Consider the following 14,096-nt stretch of genomic DNA (forward strand, 5'->3'; position numbering starts at 1 on the left):
GTAAATATTTATTGCATTTTCCTTTTCCAAATGGGCGGTAATTTAGAATGCATAAGATACTGTATTTACGATAGCATAGCTTCGCCCTTTGTTCCTCAGTCTTCCCGCTCTTTCACTGAAACCCAGCCCCTTTTCTTTTGTGTAACCAGCTGTCATATCTGTTCCGCCCGCTAGGGATGTTTTCCTTTATGGCGTAATTTGTAATTAAGTTATGATTTAAATATGTGTATGTGTAATTCTGTGTGATTAGTTAGGTATTTAGTAAATAAATAATTAAACCCAATTTTGTATTGCTGATTCAACTTGTGAGCCAGGGTTCGTGCAGATAACCAAGAATTTACAACTTTCAGATGAGACTGAATTAAGATGACGATTAATATTGACAGCTATTGATGTAAAATATGAATAGGTCTTTAAGAGTTTATTCGGAAGATAACAGCTCCATAAATATTATTTTGTGGTGCCCCGACTCTCTAGTTAATTACATTTACATGATTAGCTCAATCAGGTAATATTGATTACGGAGAAATGATTTTATAGAATAGCATGTCATATCACTTAATCCGACATAGCCAAAGACATGACATAATTGGTGGACAAAGAGCCAGCCGATTGAAATTCAGGAATTCATAAGCTTGACCAGCGATATATATCTCTGTCTCTCTCGTGAGTAGACCAAGGCGCATTTCTTTGTTCCCGCGTGTTCCGGTTAAAACATTGTCAAAAAACGCCGAAAAGGGTTTCAACATAATACGTTATAAGTACGTTATAAGTAAAACCTTTTTTTAAGTAAATCCTATGTGCTGCATTTTCAGGCACAAAGGAGGGTTTAGCTTGCATGCTAAAGCTAACAAGGGAAAATAGCCATTTTGTTTTCTTGTGCTACGTTGAAATTCCTCCGCCTTGAGGAACGGAAGTCCCGCCCCGAGTAGTTCCGTTTGATTTCAGTGTGTGATATCATTGACCGCTGACGTGTGCCCAGTATATTCATTTATGAAGAATTATTCAGGTCACACTCAAGTCATTACTTATGATATCCAGACGGATATCAATGTCTTATCCAATTGAACGAATAAGTGTAAATCTGGCAATTTACATTCTGAAATAGATATTTTAAATAATTGCCAAATTGATGAGTTTTCTAAATATCACGGGAAACACTATTTAAACCCTTTACAATGAAGATCTGTGAAGTTATTTGGATTTTTACGAATTATCTTTGAAAGACAGGGTCCTGAAAAAGGGAAGTTTCTGTTTTTGCTGAGTTTATATTATTTAGTATATGTAAAGACAAGATTAAATCAAGAATAGTGTGATGGGTGACAATATTAGCTTATCAGTTGTGAATTATAACTGGTTATAATAATTGTAATATTACAATTATCACTTGTGAATGATGCCCAGCGTTTGTCAAGAAACAATGCCTTTTTGTTGCGCCTTTTCGAATCATAGTCACACACCTAATGTAGCCTAGCCCATAGGCCTATATGTTTTCATAAGGTTTGTAATACAACTAAAGTGGCCAAATTACTTCTTAAAATTAAGCACATTAATCAGCTTTACAAGGGGTGTAGAGCCTAACTGGCATACCTAAGCAGCGTGTGAGTTTAAAGTTTTGGGAAGATAATTTTAAACATAAAATTTGCGGTCACTTTTGATAATGGTGTTTTCCCGCAAATGTAACTTTTGTGCTACATAATAGTTTATGAACATTTTAAGCTAAACCTTCTGATCTGTTGGGTCAGCCTCATTGCGAAAAAAGTATTTTTGATGGTAGTGGTTGTATTCATTTGGGATCTAATCGCATCCCACATTACTGTCCCAGACTATGTTTGGAATATTTACTTCTTGCACAGAATGGAATAGGTCAACTTTTGTACTATGGGGGATAGTAGATTGACACAGGCCAGTGCTTTTGCTGTTCTTTAGACATACTCATCTTGTTGGCTGATGAAAAGTAAATGTGGACAGTTCTTCCAATATCTTCAATATGCACCTCGGAATTGGATAAGGACACACAGTTGCTCCCCGATGTGTCTGTCTTCACTTGTAGCCTGTGAGAAAGAGCTGATCACTTGATGGAGAGCCATGTGAGAGGTGCTTCGGAGCACACAGCACTCATGGAGAAGGGCCGCAAAAGGCATGGATTTTTTTAGGGTGCATTACCGAGGCATTATCAAGTGCTTCTCAAATTGTGAATGAGAGACTAATGTAGTGTGTACAGCCTGTGCAACAAAAAAACAAAGCAGAGCTCATGCCTTTCAAGCAACTTTTTTCAAATCATCATTAGAGTTGAGTCATGCAGCCTTACAATGTACAATCAAAAAATATAGCCCAACGTTTGCATAACAACTAAATTATTATCTAAATTATGCATACAGGAGAATCTATTTCTTTAACCACTCAACAAAGAGTTTGGAGAAATTATCCTATTTTATTCAGCTTTGTTCAATTGTATTATTCATCCTATAAAATAACAAAATAATGCCATGGAATTCTAAGCAAATATTGTTTGAGAAAATGAACTAGTAGTAGCCCACAGACATATGGCTAAGCCAGATCAGGGCATAACATAAGGACAATGCAGAGCATTCTATTATTCTGAAATAGACTACATTTTCTTCATATCGTGTTGTCTAAAATAAGTAATGGATTTATTGTGAAGGTGTAGGCTTCAGTTGCAAGATAAAGTTTGTGAACCCTTTGGAATTACTTGGATTTCTGCATTGATTACTCATAAAATGTAGTCTGATCTGAGTCACAATAATAGACAAACACAATCTGACTAAACTAATAACACACAAACAGTTGTACTTTTCTAATTTTTATTGAATACATTGCGTAATCATTCACAGTGCAGGCAGGAAAAAGTAAGTGAACCCTTGAATTTAGTAACTTCATTTAGTAACCTCATTTAGCAGCAACAACTTCCACTGTAGCTGCTTATAAGACTTGCACAATGTTGAGGAATTTTGAACCATTCCTCCCTACAAATCTGTTTCAGTTCATCAATATTTCTGGGTTGTCTTGATTGCACACAACCGTACCGCAAGCGATGCATGGTGTTAATGTTCAAACCGAGCATCGGGGCACTTAACATAACTCCCCCGTACAGAAGCCTCCGTCGACCAATGACTCATGTGTAATGTAATGGAACTGGGAGACATGATCAAGGGCTAGAAGTAGGCCTAGCTAGCAGTAGTTGACATAGCTAGGCCAAAAATGACTTTAAATAATTATTGGCATTGGTTTAATGTCAGCTCGCCAACATAATAATCCACATCTTTATGTGATATATATGGCTCTTGTGTTAAACAACAGCAGCAGCAACAACAACTTGCTAGCAGTGTGCAGCTCTTGAGCAATGGAGTAATGGAAATGAATCTTACCAGTTTCAACACTAGGTGCCACTAGCGTCTACAAAGTTATTACTAGATGGTCAGAGAACACTAATATCAAACTTCTGTTGGCCTCAGGCAGAATGTGGTACGGGGAACAGCTGGAAAGCAGGTTAGCTCTCCTGAAGGAAGAAGAATGTCAAGTGAAGACAAAGTATGCCTAAGCCACATCATGTGGTCTCTGAAAAAGTGCACCATTATGTAATAGCAAGGCCTTCTGTTTCTTGTTGTATATATGCTACATTTAAAGGCACAATGTTTAATTTGTTCTTCAGACACCACTTTCTTTGTTTGATAAATCTCTCACTTTTGGGAGAGTAGGCTACTTTCTAATACATAGCCTTAGTTAGTGCTTGTTGACAGGCTTCCACTCGGCCTGGCCTAAGCTTTAAAGGGATGAGCCACTAAAGCAAGATATATCCCCCGGCTCTGCCTTTTTAAAATGCATTCCTCTCATCTGATGCAAATGCTATGAATCAATGGACCATTCTACACATCCTACAAGTATGCTTCAAAACAAGATAAAAACTAACTCTAGGGCCAGCTGTCTGACTGTGTCCGGATTAATAGACTTGTTTCCCTGCCAAGTGGTTGCATAAGCACAGCCAAACACCTTTGAGTCTACAGACTATGAATGAGAAAGTACAGGTCTGTGTCCTTAGGAGCCCCTTGACTCTTGTGTGAGTGCAGAGTCAGTGCGCCTCGTGAGCCAACCCATACACTGTGTTATTGCCATGACGTAGCTGCACTGCCTTGAATCCAGACCAGTAAAAAAACTGTGGAATGAACAAGCGGCACAGAAATAAACCACGGGGAAACTCAGACAGTTCCAAAGAATCGGGAAAATAGCAAGATGCACAAAATTATAGACCTGTTATGTAATGACATACAATTTAGGATGCCTTTAGATGAATTGAAAGATATTGCACATGGCAGAGTCATAGGCCTATGCCTTCTTATTAAAATGTTAGAGATGGCAATGTGACTTTATACATGCACACTGATGTGCATGAGCCTAATATAATCCAGTGTCCCAAAAACGAATCTGTAGACAGACCAACTGAAAGCAAGTAATATGAGCTACTACATTGCTAACATTTTGTGTGATTTGCACAGTGGGGTCAGCTAGGACAAAGGGAAGGGAGCCCATTTTTTGAAATGGAATGCAGCCTATATCTTTTTTTTCTTCCAGTGACACAGAGCACCAGCAGGCAGACTGGGTACAGATCCATTAGAAGACCTTCCAGCTGCTCATCTCCATCCGCAGCCCAATGCCCTTCCACAGCCTGCAGGTGGACAGAGACCACCACCGCGCCCAGATACTGCACAGACAAGTGAGGAACAGACACTCACCGGGGTTTTATTCATTATGGCACTCCGCAGCAATAATTATTTTGTTGTTGTTGAGATAATGAAAACCAACGGGTCTTATTGGACAAGTCCAGTTTGTCGGAGTCTCTCCCTGTTTCAGTCATCTTCTACTGTTTGCTGTCTAATATGAACCTGGAGATAGTTGGCCCCTTAATCAACGTTTTGTCAGAAGAAAGAAAATCAGTATCCCTCGATCTCAAATGATGTTTGAAAAAATGGCTGACAATGTGATTTTGGGTGGGAACAACTCAAAGAGAATCTGTTTGAGGGGAAGTACCAGCAGTACCAGACTGTCCGCCACTAGCTTCACCGCAACCCTGGGTCACCTCTACACCCTGCCACGGACAACCTGGAGGGAGCACTGTTGCACTTTGCCAACGACATGAGTGTCAAAACAAATCAAATTTTGTCACATGCGCCCTAACCAACAGTGCCATTTTTAAGTAATGCAATGCAAATAGTCCGGCTAGCCATTTAGCCATTTGAATACCTGTTCAGGAGTCTTATGGCTTGGGGGTAAAAGCTGTTGAGAAACCTTTTAGTCCTAGACTTGGCACTCCGGTACTGCTTGCAATGCGGTAGCAGAGAGAACAGTCTATGACTAGAGTGGCTGGGGTCTTTGACAATTTCTAGGGCCTTCCTCTGTCACTGGGCTGTATGCACTACCCTCTGTAGTGCCTTGCGGTCGGAGGCCGAGCAGTGTCCATACCAGGCAGTGATGCAAGCCGTCAGGATGCTCTCGATGGTGCAGCTGTAGAACCTGTTTGAGGATCTGAGGAACATGCCAAATCTTTTCAGTCTCCTGAGGGGGAATAGGTTTTGTGGTGCTCTCTTCACAACCTTCTTGGTGTGCTTAGACCATGTTAGTTTGTTGGTGATGTGGACACCAAGGAACTTAAAGCTCAACAACCTGAGGTTGTTGTCCTGGCACAACACGGCCAGGTCTCTGACCTCCTCCCTATAGGCTGTCATTGTCGGTGATCAGGCCTACCACTGTTGTGTCATCGGCAAACTTAATGATGGTGTTGGAGTCGTGCCTGGCCGTGCAGTCATGAGTGAACAGGGAGGACAGGAGGGGACTGAGCACGCACCCCTGAGGGGCCCCTGTGTTGAGGATCAACGTGGCCGATGTGTTGTTACCTACCCTTACCACCTGGGGGCGGCCGGTCACAGGAAGTCCAGGATCCAGTTGCAGAGGGAGGTGTTTAGTCCCAGGGTCCTTAGCTTATTGATGAGCTTTGAGGGCACTATGGTGTTGAACTCTGAGCTATAGTCAATGAATAGCATTCTCACATAGGTGTTCCTTTTATCCAGGTGGGAAAGGGCAGTGTGGAGTGCAATAGAGATTGCATCATCTGTGGATATGTTAGGGCAGTATGCAAATTGGAGTGGGTGTAGGGTTTCTTGGATTATGGTGTTGATGTGAGCCATGACCAGCCTTTCAAAGCACTTCATGGCTACAGACGTGAGTTCTACGGGTTACCTTAGTTTTTCTTGGGTACAGGGACTATGGTGGTCTGCTTAAAACATGTTGGTATTATAGACTTGGACAGGGAGAAGTTGAAAATGTCATTGAAGACATTTGCCCGCAGCGCATGCCCGCAGTACACGTCCTGGTAAGCCGTCTGTCCCTGCGGCCTTGTGAAAGTTGACTTGTTTGAAGGTCTTACTCACATCAGCTGCGGAGAGTGTGATCACACAGTCGTTCAGAAGAGCTGGTGCTCTCATGCATGTTTCAATGTTATTTGCCTTGAAGCAAGCATAGAAGTGTCACTGGGCAGCTCTCAGCTGTGCTTCCCTTTGTAGTCTGTAACGGTTTGCAATCCCTGCCACATCCGACGAGCGTCGGAGCCGGTGTACTACAATTCGATCTTAGTCCTGTATTGACGCTACGCCTGTTTGGTGGTTCATCGGAGGACACAGCGGGATTTCTTCTAAGCTTCTGGGCTAGAGTCCCACTCCTTTAAAGCGGTAGCTCTAGCAGTTAGCTCAGTGCGGATGTTGCCTGTAATCCATGGCTTCTAGTTGGGTTATGTACGTACGGTTACGATGGGTACAACTTCATCGATGCACTTATTGATGAAGCCAATGACTGATGTGGTGTACTCAATGCCATCGGAAGAATCCCGGAACATATTCCAGTCTGTGCTAGCAAAACAGTCATGTAGCTTAGCATCTGCTTCATCTGACCACTTTTTCATTGACCGAGTCACTGGTACTTCCTGCTTTAATTTTGGCTTGTAAGCAGGAATCAGGAGGATAGAATTATGGTCAAATTTGCCAAATGGAGGGCGAGGGAGAACTTTGTATGCTTCTCTGTGTGTGGAGTAAAGGTGGTCTAGTGTTTTTCCCTCTGGTTGCACATTTAACATGCTGATAGAAATTTGGGAAACAGATTAAAGTCCCTGGCCACTAGGAGTGCCGCCTCTGGATGAGTGTTTTTCTGTTTGTTTATGGCAGAATACAGCTCATTGAGTGTGATCTTAGTGCCAGCATCGGTCTGTGGTGGTATGTAGACAGCTGCGAAAAGTACAGATGAAAGCTCTCTAGGTAGATAAGTGTGGTCTACAGCTTATCATGAGATATTCTACCTCAGGTGAGAAAAACATTGAGCTGTTGTTTACAAATATACGTAGTCCACCCCCCTTGTCTTACCAGATGCCGCTGTTCTATCCTGCTGGCACAGCGTATAACCAGCCAGCTGTATGTTGATAATGTCGTTGTTCAGCCATGACTCCGTGAAACATAAGATATTACAGTTTTTAATGTCCCGTTGGTAGTTTAATCTTTCTCATAGGTCGTCGATTTTTATTTTCTTATGATTGCTTGTTAGCTAGTAAAATGGAAGGCAGTGGGGGTTTATTTGATCGCCTACGAATTCTCAGAAGGCAGCCCGATATCCGTGCTCTTTTTCTCTGTCGTCTCTTCACGCTAATAACGGGGAATCAGTTCTGTTCCCGGGAAAGCAGTATGTCCTTCACATCGGGCTCGTCGGATTAGTTAAAGGGGAAAAAAGCTTCTGCGAGTTTGTGGTAAGTAATCGCTGTTCTGATGTCCAGAAATTATTTTCAGTCATAAGAGACGGTAGCAGCAACATTATGTACAGAATAATAAAAAAATAAGTTACAAAAAACACATTCGGTTAGGAGCACGTAAAACATCAGCCATCTTCTCCGGCGCCATGATACAGTGAGTGTGCATGTGGGTGTGCTTATGTGCTTGTGTGTGGTTTGTTTTGACCCCCATGCAGATGAAGCTCTGCATATGAAGCGGACCAGATGCTTGGGGCCATGCTGGAGGTTCAGAGAGCAGCCTCAGGCAGGATATGTCCCAGAACGCCCTAGTGGCCCACTCTCTGGCAATGCTGTGGTTCCTGGGTTGATCCCCAGACAAGGTGAGGTGTGATGACGACAAGTGCCCTGGATCTGGTGGTAACTGGTGACACCCTGACATTTCCCTGTTTCCCTCCACCATGGGCTACCAATGAAGCGCTGTCTAGAGATGGGATTTGCTTCTAATTTGTAAAGCCTTAAACACTATAGCTCTTGCGGGATTTATCAGGACTTGATGCCACTGCCCTGATACTTTAACTCCCCTCCCCAGGGAAATTCTCTCTGATCTCGCAAGCATAATAGGGCTTAGTGGGGGAATTTGGGTGTTTGCTCCTGTAATTTTGGGCAGGCCTGGCCATGTAGTGCCCATATCTATGAGAAAGGAGAAAGGGCATACGAATGGAGAGAATTATTTGCAAGGTGGAGTTTAATAGGTGACCTAGTGAAGGGTGTGTGTGTGTGTGTGTGTGTGTGTGTGTGTGTGTGTGTGTGTGTGTGTGTGTGTGTGTGTGTGTGTGTGTGTGCGCGAGCAAACCCTCCTTGGGTTTACGAACGCCAACGGCCATTCTCTTTCATGTTGGCAAAGCGATCTATGGCTCTGTCATACAGTACACTTTAAATTTTTCTTGTCATAGGCTATCTAGCTAAAATGCTTGCTAGCCTGACTTCCTCGCATGGGCAACAATGAACCAGCTAAGTTAGATAGCTAGTTGATGTGAACCTACTAGGCTCCATCTAGGCTATTTGAACTTCAATTGTCTCATATTCATTGATGGTTAGATCAGAATCGCCGTCATAATCATTGGACTGTACAGAGAATTAAGTCAAAACCCCTGTCTCCATCCATGGTTTAGGAAATGACTGATTTAAGCAAGATAGCTACTGCAGGACATCAACACAAGCAGACCATAAACAGACAGGTTTTTCTGAAAATTATTTTTTGGAAAGGAAGTGATTTGATTGGTCTGAAGCCAAATCAAAACTGGCCTCCCTTGGGGGATGTTTTTCTGCACCAGGAGCTTAGATCAACATTGATTGTCCAGTTATTTTCTAAAAAAATACTTAAGGGAGGCCAAATGCTTGCTGACATCAGTCAATCAAACACTACGACAGCAACATGTTTGGACTCTTTTGGTCCAGACAGCATCAGATACATGGGCTACACATACAGTGCATTCGGAAAGTATTCAGACCTCTTGACTTTTTCCACATTTTTTTACGTTACAGCCTTATTCTAAAATTTCTTCATCAATCTAAACACAATACCCCATAATATTTTTATTTGCAAATGTGTAAAAAATAACAAATTGAAATATGACATTTGCATAAGTATTCAGACCCTGTACTTTGTTGAAGCACCTGTGGCGTACAGCAGGTCAGCCACCAGGGGGAGAATCATCGAGGCCTGGTGACAGACGCAGTCGACATCACGAGGCGATGGCTCCCTCTGCTGGACGTGCCAGATCTCGACGGGCTCTCCGACCAGGACTAATTGGGTCTGATTGTGGTTGGTGAGTAATCAAGGGGCTGATTGCTCACCAGCTGGACGAGTCCCATAAAGCTGCCAGAAGGGCAGCACACAGAGAGGGGACTGGGGGAAGAGAGGTTACTCCCGTATAGTCATGCTCAGTCCCAGGGATAACGGAGGGAGTTCAGTTTTGTTCCCCACAGGATACAGCAAGACCCGGAGCCAAGAAGATGGTATCCCGGAGAGGGACTCCTGGGGGAGACCTATTCTTTTTGTGGGTTATTCAAATAAACATCCTTGAATCCGAGCTAATCCAACCCTGTCCGTGTCTGATCTGTGTAAAACGTTTTGACCAAACCCTCTGGTCTGCCACACACCTTTGGAGCACCTTTGCCTCGAGTCTTCTTGGGTATGACGCTACAAGTTTCTCCCATCCCTCTCAAGCTTTGTCAGGTTGAGTACAGCTATTTTCAGGTCTCTCCAAAAATGTTTGAATGGGTTCAAGTCCGGGCTCTGGCTGGGCCACTCAAGGACATTCAGAGACTTGTCCCAAAGCCACTCCTGCGTTGTCTTGGCTGTGTGCTTAGGGTTGTTGTCCTGTTGGAAGGTGAACCTTCGCCCCCAGTCTGAGGTCCTGAGTGCTCTGGAGCAGGTTTTCATCATGGATCTCTCTGTACTTTGCTCCGTTCATCTTTCCCTCTATCGTGACTAGTCTCCCAGTCCCTGCCGCTGAAAAACATCCCCACAGTATGATGCTGCCACCACCATGCGTCACCTTAGGGATGGTGCTAGGTTTCATCACTTTCATGGTCAGAGTCCTTTAGGTGCTTTAGGTTTACCAAGGAATGGCTTCTGTCTGGCCACTCTTCCATAAAGGCCTAATTGGTGGAGTGCTGCATTGATGGTTGTCCTTCTGGAAGGTTCTCCCATCTCCACAGAGGAACTCTGGCGCTCTGTTAGAGTGACCATTGGGTTCTTGGTCACCTCCCTGACCAAGGCCCTTCTCCCCTTGATTGCTCAGTTTGGCCTGGTGGCCAGCTCTAGGAAGCGTCTTGGTGGTTCCAAACTTCTTCCATTTAAGAATGATGGAGGCCACTGTGTTCTTGGGAACCTTCAATGCTTCAGAAATGTTTTGGTACCCTTCCGCAGATCTGTGCCTCGACACAATCCTGTCTTGGAGCTCTATGAACAATTCCTTCAACCTTATTACTTGGTTTTTGCTCTGACATGCACTGTCAACATTGGGACCTTATATAGACAAGTGTGTGCCTTTCCAAATCATGTCCAATCAATTGAATTTACCACAGGTAGACACCAAGTTGTAGTAACATCTCGAGGATGATCAATGGAAACAGGATGCACCTGAGCTCAATTTTGAGTCTCATAGCAGAGGGACTGAACATTTATGTAAATAGGGTATTTCAGTTTTTTATTTTCGTACATCTGCAAAAAAAAATCTAAAACCTGTTTTCGCTTTGTCGTTAGGGGGTATTATGTGTGGATTACGATTTTAAAAAAAATCAATTTTAGAATTAGGCTGTAACATAACAAAATGTGGAAAAAGTCAAAGGTTATGAATACTTTCTGAATGCGCTATAGCGTTTATATAATATTAACTGCAGAATTATACAAACATTTAATTTTGTCTTGGGAAGAGAGTGGAGAAATATGATTTATTTCTTTTAGCATTTTTTTTTAGAAAATGTAAGGTTCAGTGTAATGTGTTAACTTTGAACACTGTTCTGCAAGCAGACAGTATTTCAACCACATAAAAGATGCACCTAAGATGAACTGAACTCTTCACGCTTTCAAACCACTTGAGCCACAGACTAAAAATAAGTGTCATTATGTTGGAAAAATTGCGCACAACATTGCATAGGTCTTAATTTCACGATTTGGACATGAATTTGCTTTCCAGATCTAATAAACATGTGGAAATGTGAGCAGCATTTTGTATTCCTAGTTGAATTAGTTAGGGAATGTAAACAAAGTACAACCTTTTTTTACATTTGAATTTCAATAGCTCATTGGTCATGTGATCTACTTGTCTCAAACAAGGTCCAGAATGTCCACTGACTACCCTACTATATTGCACAGGGGAAGGGGAAGGGTAAGCTCTTGACTTGAACTACAGGGGTTCTCTGTAAAGAGAGAATAATCCAAAAGGCACAGACACACCCCTTGACTATATACTAATTACTGTCCATGAGTAACCTCAACCTTGTGGGTGTTTGGGCCAATAAAGTGCCAACTCAATTCTACCAGTGACGAATCTCTCATGCCCCTATGAACGGGGACATAGGGCAATAGTTTTTAATCTAAACCAGTACACTAACCCCTAATTGGGTCTCTTTTCTTGACACATACAGTAGTAGCAGTTTACCAGATGAGAGGTCAAGAAGATCAAAAAGTAGAGTTTTGTAAGGGCGTCCTGTGCTGGCCACATTGTCATATCCATTCTGGATTCTGAGTCGTAAAATCATAGCTGAAAAATGCCTCTATGTACAGTATGTGTATACATTTTCCCCCAAGACAGAACTGCCAAAGGGGGTGGAGTTGCAATCTACTGCAGAGTTCTGTCATGCTATCCAGGTCTGAGCCCAAACAGTTCGAGCTTCTACTTTTAAAAATCCACCTTTCCAGAAATAAGTCTCACCCTGTTTCCGCTTATTACAGAACCCCCTCAGCCTCCAGCTGCACCCTGGACACCAAATGTGAATTAATTTCTCCCCATTTATCTTCAGAGTTTGTACTGTTAGTTTGTACTGTTAGGTGACCTAGCCCTTGACCAGCACAAAAACATCCTGTGGTGTACTGCATTAGCATCGAATAGCCCCCGCGATATGCAACTTTTCAGGGAAGTTAGGAACTTACCGGCAGTCTCAACAGCCTTGGTTTCTCAAATGACTGCCTCGCCTGGTTCACCAACTACTTCTCAGAGTTCAGTGTGTCAAATCGGAAGGCCTGTTGTCTGGACCTCCTGGCAGTCTCTATGGGGGTGGCACAGGGTTCAATTCTCGGGTCGACTCCTTTTTCTGTATATATCAAAGCTGTCGCTCTTGCGGCTGGTGATTCTCTGATACACTTATACGCAGACGACACCATTCTGTATACTTCTGGCCCTTCTTTGGACACTGTGTTAACTAACCATACAATTCTCCTTCCGTGGCCTCCAACTGCTCTTAAATGCATGTAAAACTAAATGCATACTCTTCAACTGATCGCTGCCCGCACCTGCCCGCCCGCCTAGCATCACTATACTCTGGACGGTTCTGACTTAGAATATGTGGACAACTACAAATACCTAGGTGCTAGACTGTAAACTCTCCTTCCAGACTCATATTAAGCATCTCCAATCCAAAATTAAATCTAGAATTGGCATCCTTCACTCATGCTGACAAACATACCCTCGTAAAACTGACTATCCTACCGATCCTTGACTTCGTCGATGTCATTTACAAAATAGCCTCCAACACTCTACTCAGCAAATTGGATGCAGTCTATCACAGTGTCATCCGTTTCGTCACCAAAGCCCCATATACTACCCACCACTGCGACCTGTATGCTCTCATTGGCTGGCCCTCGCTTCATATTCGTCACCAAACCCACTGGCTCCAGTTCATCTATAAGTCATTGCTAGGTAAAGCCCCGCCTTATCTCAGCTCACTGGTCACCATAGCAGCACCCACCCGAAGTACGCGCTTCAGCAGGTATATTTCACTGGTCACCCCAAAGCCAACACCTACTTTGGCCACCTTTCCTTCCAGTTCTCTGCTGCCAATGACTGGAACGATTTGCAAAAATCACTGAAGCTGGAGACTCATATCTCCCTCACTATCTTTAAGCATCAGCTATCAGAGCATCTTACAGATCATTGCACCTGTACACAGCCCATCTGTAAATAGCCCAACTACCTCATCCCAATATTATTCATTGTATTTATATATATATATATATATATATATATATATATATATATATATATATATATATATATATATATATTGCTCCTTTGCACCGCAGGATCTCTACTTGCACATTAATCTTCTGCACATTCTATTACACCAGTGTTTATTTGTGAAATTGTACTTATTTCGCCACTACGGCCTATTTATTTATTGCTCCTCCCTAATCTTACTTAATTTGCACACACTGTACACACCTTTCTATTGTGTTATTGACTGTATGCTTGTTTATTCCGTGTGTTACTCTGTGTTGTTGTTTGTGTCACTCTGCTTTGCTTTATTTTGGCCAGGTCGCAGTTGTAAATGAGAACTTGTTCTCAACTGGCTTACCTGGTTGAATAAAGGTGAAATAAAAAAAATAAAAAAATAAAAATACTGTATGTGGTAATGTCTTATGTCCGTTCTACATGTAGTGTTGGTACATGGAATATTACTCAACTGCATATATCATAAATTGCTATTGCAAATAGAAGTATTATGTTCAACAACTGACATTTTCAGATATTATTTTGACAAACACACTTTGGTGCTTACAATTCATTGGTGCTTACACACTTTGGTG

This window comes from Oncorhynchus tshawytscha, linkage group LG22 (assembly GCF_018296145.1).
Source record: "Oncorhynchus tshawytscha isolate Ot180627B linkage group LG22, Otsh_v2.0, whole genome shotgun sequence".
NCBI classification, from domain to species: domain Eukaryota; kingdom Metazoa; phylum Chordata; class Actinopteri; order Salmoniformes; family Salmonidae; genus Oncorhynchus; species Oncorhynchus tshawytscha.